This window comes from Rhinolophus sinicus, linkage group LG01 (assembly GCF_036562045.2).
Source record: "Rhinolophus sinicus isolate RSC01 linkage group LG01, ASM3656204v1, whole genome shotgun sequence".
NCBI classification, from domain to species: domain Eukaryota; kingdom Metazoa; phylum Chordata; class Mammalia; order Chiroptera; family Rhinolophidae; genus Rhinolophus; species Rhinolophus sinicus.
Genome location: NC_133751.1, coordinates 209,597,952 through 209,606,173, shown reverse-complemented (window position 1 = coordinate 209,606,173; position 8,222 = coordinate 209,597,952). Strand labels below are relative to the sequence as shown.

The following is an 8,222-nucleotide window of genomic DNA, read 5'->3' as shown; positions in this document are numbered from 1 at the left end:
CATCAGTTCCCTCTTTGAATTATGTCGCAAGAAGCCCTCAGTAAAGCGCAGCTGCATTGTTTAAGGGAGGTAATGTGTTAAACGTTTACGCCGTACAAGGAACTGAGCTCAGGTAGAAGAGAATGATTAAGAGTCTGTGGCTTTGGAGTCAGATCTGAATTTCAACTCTGTTACTCTTTTATGAGTTACTCTTTTATGCTGGGTAAGCTATGAAACTTCTCCGATTCTTAGTTTCCTCATTTATAAAATGGGGATTAACACCTCTTGGCAGGATTGTGCGTTAAATAAGAAAACATATAAAATAACCACTATAATTCTTGGCACAAATCCAGGTGCTGAATAACATGATCGTCATGTAGGGAGTTATGCAGGGTCTCTGCTCCCGCTCCCCACACAAGAACGCAGGACATGGTGAGGCCAAAAAGGAACACCCACGGTGCCATAGGTAGGGAAGTCATACCACTGTACTCTCACTGGCAGCTGGGTTGGAGACACAGGAAGCAGGAACCACCAAATCCGCAATCCACACTCCGCCACACTGCGCTCTGTGCACAGCCAGAATTCCTGGACACAGCCAGGGCTCTCAGGGCACTGCCACTCTCTCTGGGCACAGCCAGAATTCCTGGACTCAGCCAGGGCTCTCAGGGCACTGCCACTCTCTGGGCACAGCCCAACTTCCTGGGCAAAGCCAGGATTTTTACATATTCTTGACGGCGGCCGGTCGAGACAGAATAGTAAATATCCACTGGTTCCACTACATGGTGGTAAGTTCCTAAGCAAACAGTAAAGCGGTCCATTAAATTAGGAATGGAGCCCATTCCCCATAGTCCAGGGTCATTCGCCAGGGCTGTGCACTAGCCTCACAATGTGTGCCCTCCCCACAGGGTGAGGGTTCCAAGTCCTCCCCAACAAGGGGGTGAGGGCCTCAGCAAGCACTTCCCAGTCCACAGGGCCGCAATGACCTTCGCTGTCTGTGGCCTATGCTGGCTGGGGAAACGTCCACGTCTTCCCACCCCTCCACAGGGGTCCAGCTCTCCAGCAGCTGCTCCTCCTGGTCTTCCTGAAACTGTGTTCATACGCAGGAACTGCTCCACCGCCCTTCAGAGAGCTTTGGCTGGTGCCATACCCTGCTCGCTATGCCATTTGTCATGCAGGGTGGCCTGCGGGGTCTCTGGTCCCACTCCGCACATAAGAACGCAGCACATGGTGAGGCCAAAAACCAATACTCACGGAGCCATGGATAGGGGAGTCATACCACTATACTCTCGCTGGTGGCTGGGTTGGAGACACAGGAAGCAGGAGCCATGCTGTCTGCAACCCACTGTCCACTTGTCTCTGCCAACCAACCTCACTTGCTAGCTGCAATCCGCTCTTGCTAGCTCAGCCACCATCTTCTTGCTAGCCCCCATTTTCTGCTAGTGTAGCCACAGCAGTTATATTAGTGGCCAATGGCTCACTGGTTAAAGCTGACGGCCAACTAGCCACAGCTGATGGCCATCCAATCACAGTTGAGGCCATTTACTACCTGAGGCAGCACCTTTCCACGTGAGGCTGAGAGTCTGGAACTGCACTCCTGGCTCTGTCCCCAGAATGATGCTATTGATTGTTATTATTATTATGATGCCTCAGAAAAATTTAAAGTCACCCCCATATTATTCCAATTCTCCGTGGCCCTTAAGCATTCCAAAGAGAATTGGTTCATGTGGAAGAGAACCATGGTGAGGGTAGGATTCAAGCCATTTGATTCTGTGACGGGTCAGCCGCCACGAGTCGATCAGTACCTGAATGGGGGAGTGGGAATGAAATAAAAGACACACACAAATGCTAATGCGGCCGGTCTTCAGTCATGCTGAAGCCCTGAGTTAATTATCTCTAACCAATATATACAGTTTGAGTACGTGCAGTTAAACGAAGAAGATATGCATTATCTCAGTGAAAGTAAATCTTTCCAGCCTCAACCTTACTTTGACATAGAAGATACAAGGTCACTGAAACTCACAAAAGTAAATATCTCAAGGAGACAGAACCTACCAATTGTCCAGAAAGCCCTTAGTCTTCTGTGTCTGGGAACTGGCCGTTTTCACCACATTCCTCAGCAGCCGTTAGGCGCTTCTCAGATAAGGCAGAGACAATGTTATGGGGGCAGAAACCGAGCCAGTCTGCAAGGTTCAGGACTGCAAGAAACCATGGCTCCCCACATGATTCCATCTAAGAGAAGGGTTTAGAGGGTATATACTATTGTGGGAGGGGCTCAGCACTGGGGGACAGAGCTGGGATTACGCTGATCCCACAGTCCTACCCCTCCAAAGAAACCAATATACATACTGTATGGACCTTACATACCAGCAGCGCCCAGCAGCATCAGAAAGGACTTGCAGGAATCAGCCCAGGTCCCCTCCCCACTACCATTCACCTAAACAGCATCCCCCTCCTGGCTCTCTTCTCTGCGGTGAGTGTCTGCAAACATGGCCAGCAATTGTTCTCAGCAATTGTTCTTCATAACAGAATCACCTGAGGGGCTCTGAAAAATCCTTATACCCAGGCCTTCCCTCCAGAGCAATTAAACCAGGCTCTCTGGGGGTGGACCCAGGTACCGGTAGTTTTAAAACTCCCAGATGATTCCAATGTGCAGTCAAGGCTGAGAACTACTGGGGTTCTAGAGAGAACCTGAAGGGAGGGAAAGAGTTTGAAGAGACAGGGGACGGAGAGGGTACATGAAAAGCAGAACGCACTTCCCAGAATTACAGACTGGTTTAGTGAATGCAAAAAGTGGAAGAAACACATTTTGAATTATGTCTAGATTTGAACCTTTAACATTAACAACACTAGCTTTTAAACACCCAAATAGGACCACTTCAGTGTAACTTAGAATGACAGAAATAGTCTGGAATCTGGCCAAGGTATTACTAAGGGGCTCTAACGCAGGTGGGCAGGGGAAAAGCTATGGATTAAAACAAAACCTGTTTTAATTTCCATGAGTTGAGCTCCTTAATTAAGTCTTTCTATTATCGCTATATTGGCCATACCCAATATGGAGGGCCCTGGACAAGCGAAATGCGGGTGGAGGGAAAGGGATGGGAATGGGAAAAGACTCCGAGGATGAAAATAAGCTTCTCCTATAGTACTGTAGATTTTAGTGTATGTGCTGCCTAAGCGAGCACTATAGTACTGTAGATTTAGTAGCTGAGATTTAGGGGTAATCACGAGAGCCATGCCTTCCCTTTCCTTTGCTTTGTTGAATCTTAAATACAGACACAATGCTAGTGATGCCATTCCAACACTATGGGAATTTCAGATGAGACATCTCAGGGAGCAGACTGAAGGTGCTAGGATGGCAACAGTCAGCAATGATGGTGAGTAGGAGAGACAGTCTGTCCCGGGGAGCTGTCTGATGATCTAGGAAGTGACATTCAGCTTTGGTGACTCTTCTTACTGGCTTTGGGAATGCTTCCTGCCGGTCCTGAGCCAGAGAGTGGCCTCAGATGTGCAACGGAGAGGGGAGTGGTGACTTCTCACAAGACGGTTATTGCAGCAATCAGGGTAGATCCACGTACTCATTCCGGCATTTTGGTTCTTTCTGGGTGGCCTGGCCATAGTATCAGAGAAAGTCAGTTAAGAGAATTTTTATTCTTTACAGCTTTTTTTCTCCCTCATAATAAAATATATGCTTTTTGCAAAAAAAGTGGAAATACAAAAAATGTAAAGGAAAACTCACCTCTAATTCCACTACCTGAGAAAAATCATTAACTACTATATATTTCTTCATGGACTTTTTTCCACTTGGATATCTATAATATATGTGTTTTTACATTATTGGGATTATTCTGCTGTGCATACAGATATTTTTTCCGTCCACTGTGTTTGAGTACTTACTTACAACCTCTATTTTGGGGAGTATTAGTAGAAGCCATATAGGCTTTATAAATGCTGTTTTTGTTTTTTATAATGGAATTTTATTTTTTTATTTGAGTTCTTTATACATTTTTTTATCATAAACATAATCCCTACACAAAGTAAAAAAAACTCACAATATTACAAAACATGTAAAATAAAAATTAAATATCTCTCTCTCCCTTATCCCTCATCTTCCAAACCCTTTCCCAAGGGAAGGAGTTTTTACAAAATCTTGTTGTATAGATTAAATATTGTATTTTCCCTTAAGGCTATACTATGATAACTCCCCCAAATCATTAAATATTCTACAGAAAGATTATTTTCAAAGATCGCATGATATTGTGTATTATATATGTTTGTAATGTATCCATATTCCCCTATTTTTTAGCCACATATGTTGTTTCCAATTATTTGTTCTTACAAATAATGCTATAATGGACATCCTTGTAAATTTCTGATTTTTAGGGGAGGAATGACTGGATCACTTCAAAAATTTTATGACATTCAGCTTTTTGTAATTGAAGGCACTTTTTAATTTTTTAAATTTTTTAAAAAACTTTACTGCGGAATAATGGGCAACAGTGTGTTTTTCCACGATCCATCAGCTCCAAGTCAAGCTGTTGTTGTTTTTTCAATCTAGTTGTGGAAGATGCAGCTCAGCTCAAATTCAAGTCATTGTTTTCAATCTAGTTGTGGAGGGCGCAGCTCACTGGCCCTTGTGGGAATCAAACCAGTGACATTGGTGTTATGAGCACTGTGCTCTAACCAATTGAGCCAACCGGCTGCCCTGAAGGCATTTTTTTAAATAAAGAAGATTCCCATATAGTTCCTGCTCACTTTCCCCACACTTACAGCCTCCTCCGCTATCAATATTCGCAGTAGAGTGTTAACCTTGTTATAATCGATGAATCTACATTGACACATCATTATCACCAAAAGACCATGTTCATATTAGGGTTTACTCTTGGTGTCATGTATGCTGTGGATTTGGACAAATGTATAATGACCTGTACCCACCATTAGGGTACCATACAGCGTGGTTTCACTGCCCTAAAACACTGTGCTCTGCCTATTCATCACTCGCCTCAATCCTTGGCACCCACTGAATCTTTTTATTCTTTCTGCAGTTTTGCCTTTTCTAGAATGTCATAGAATTGGAATCATAGATATGTAGCCTTTTCAGATTGGTTTCTTTCACTTAGTGGTATCCATCTAAGGTTCCTTCATGTCTTTTCATGGCTTGATAACTCATTTCCTTTTAGCGTTAAATAGTATTCTATTGTATGCACCACAGTTTATCCGCTCAACTACTGAAAGACATCTTGGTCACTTCCAAGTCTGGGCAATTATAATTAGAGCTGCTATAAACATCCATGTGCAAGTTTTTATGTGGGCATAAGTTTTCAGCTCATTTGGGTAAATACTAAGGAACACAATTGCTGTATATTAGGGTAAGTGTATGTTTAGTTTTGTAAGAAACTGCCAAACTCTCTTCCAAAGTGGCTGTATCATTTTGCATATCCAATAGCAATGAATAAAAATTCCTGTTGCTCCACATTCTTGCAATATTTGGTGCTGTTGTTATTCTGGATTTTGGCTATTCTCATAGGTGTGTAGTGGTATCTCATTATTGTTTTAATTTTCAATTCCCTAATAACATATACGGATTATCGTTTGAAATGCTTATTTTCCATTTTTTTGTGTGTGAGCTGCCTTTTCAAACCTTTTGCCTTTTTTTAAATAGGGTTGTTCATTTTCTTATTGTTAAAGAAGTTACTTTTAAAGATTCATCAAACAGAACTCTTCATACCATATAACTTGAAATGCCCGGCTCTTGAAATTCAGCATAGAAGATTAATGTTAGCAATTTGCAAAGCACTGATTATTTGAATACAAGGGCATCAAATGATTAATGATTGCAGCATTTTGAGACTATTGGCAAGACTATTGGATTAGCTTGACTACGTGGAAGTTGCAGAATAAAAAAAGAAGATCAAGAATCAGAAACTAGAGAAACAGCATCTAAGCGATGAGTCAATGAGGAACCCGAATGCCTAGGAGAAATCATTAGAAGGGTAGGAGAAGAACTTGGAGGATATGGGACAATGTCTACTTGAGAAAGTTTGAAGAAAGAGTGAGTCAGAATTGCCAGATGTTGAAAAAGAATAGGTGATGTCATAAAAATGGCGGCTTGAGGTGAGCCTCTGGAAATCTCCCCTGGAATTTACAACAAATCAAACAACTGTAACTCTACAAAGGACTCCCTGCACAGCAGACAGGCAAGACAAAGAGTCCCACTACTGAATTCACCTAAAGGTGGGCAAATTGCGCGAGCAGGGGAGGAGGGAAGGGAGAAGTGCGGTGACGGAGCCACGCGGGCGCAGGACGCAGACCTAGCTCAGTGCTCTGAGCTCGCTGCTTCCCGGAACTACCGCAGCTGCGGGAGAGGGAAGAACTCAGACTGCTAGGGCTCCGCTTATGGCCCACAGGGCTGAGGGGGCAGCATATAACACGGCTGAACCCAACGCTCACGGCAGAGACCTCGGAGAAAAGACTGAGGGAAGAAGGCTGAAAATGGTGGTTTAAGCCCTCACTGCCGCACAGAACGGAAGTCTTAGGCACTGAGACTAGTCGCCCCCTCCCTACCCTCCCAGAACTCGCCCCACCCCCACCTGCCCAGTGCTAGAAGTGGAACAGTAGCGGTGTCAGATCAGAAGAACAGAATATTTCCAGTTCTGAAAACTGTGGTCCGAAGACACAGATTCACAGCTCAACTAATTCTGGCAAAGGGGAGGGAGCTGGGTTTTTCTTTTCCGGCCGGTACCACGGAGGGTGCAGAAGAGAAGAAGAAGGTTCCTGCATGCCACAAACCCTTAAGAAAAAGCGGAGGAATTTTGCAGAGCTGAAGATCAAGTGCCTGAGGAAGAAGTTTGCCCAAAAGATGCTTCGAAAGGTGAGAAGGAAGCTTATCTATGAAAAAGTGAAGCACTACCACAAAGAATATAGGCAGATGTACAGGACTGAGATTTGGATGGCGAGGATGGCAAGAAAAGCCGGCAACTTCTATGTACCTGCGGAACCCAAATTGGCATTTGTCATCAGGATCAGGCATCCATGGTGTGAGCCCAAAGGTCCGGAAGGTGCTGCAGCTTCTTCGCCTTCGCCAGATCTTCAGTGACACCTTTGTCAAACTCAACAAGGCTTCCATTAACATGCTGAGCATTGTGGAACCATACATCGCATGGGGGTACCCAAACATGAAATCAGTAAATGAATTGATCTACAAGCGTGGTTATGGCAAAATCAACAAACAGCGAATTGCCCTGACAGGTAACACATTGATTGCTCAATCTCTTGGTAAATATGGCAACATCTGCGTGGAGGATCTGATTCATGAGATCTATACTGTTGGAAAACGCTTCAAACAAGCAAATAACTTCTTGTGGCCCTTCAAATTATCTTCTCCACAAGGTGGAAAAAGACCACCCACTTTGTGGAAGGGGGAGATGCTGGCAACAGGGAAAACCAGATCAACAGGCTTATTAGGAGGATGAACTAAGGTATCTACCATAGGTATTTTTGTAATTTGGTCAGTTAATAAAATAAACAGTGACTTTTCAAATTGAAAAAAAAAAAACCAGGGAGGGAGCTGTGGAAGCGGGACCAGCTGTGTTGGTGGTCTCCGCTGTTGCTCTGGGCCACCTCTCACAACCCACCCGCCCTGTGCCCACCTATCTGTGCGGATCCCTGCAGGAGTAAACAGAACTGCTGAAACACACGGGCTCTGAATCTGGTGCAGGAGGAGCTTTGGAACTTCAAAAGCTCTCCACATCCCCACAGGGATGCGGTACCCTATGTCCCAAGTGAACTGTTCACAGAGGAGAAGCCTGCCTTCCAAGGAATCGCCCCATGGTGTGAGAAGCTGGAATAGTGCAGAGAAAACATAACACTATAGTGTGTGAGAGAAAAAAGGGCTGCAGTCAGAGAGAAAAATAAAACATTCTACCAACACGTATGGGAAAACAAAAGAAAAACCTCTTCCTATCAACCTGTTGTAGAACCCACTCCAGTAGATGTCTAGGAAGAGAAATAATAAATCATTAATTGCCATGAATAACCAAGGCAACAAGATAGCTCAGAAAGAAAATGAAAAGTCTCCAGAAAATGAACTTAAAGATAGGGAAATATGTGACTTAAATGACAGAGAATTCAAGATTACAGTTCTGAAAAAACTCAATGAGATGCAAGAAAACAGAGAAAGGCAGTTTAATGAACTCAGAAACACAATCAAAGAACAACATGAACATTTTACCAAAGAGATTGAAATT

The 8,222-nt window shown here is 43.9% G+C and overlaps 1 pseudogene; it reads left to right on the top strand.

Moving 5' to 3' along the window:
- The first annotated feature begins 6,754 nt into the window (after positions 1 to 6,754).
- Positions 6,755 to 7,524, top strand: LOC109449468 (large ribosomal subunit protein uL30; annotated as a pseudogene).
- The last annotated feature ends 698 nt before the right edge of the window (positions 7,525 to 8,222 follow it).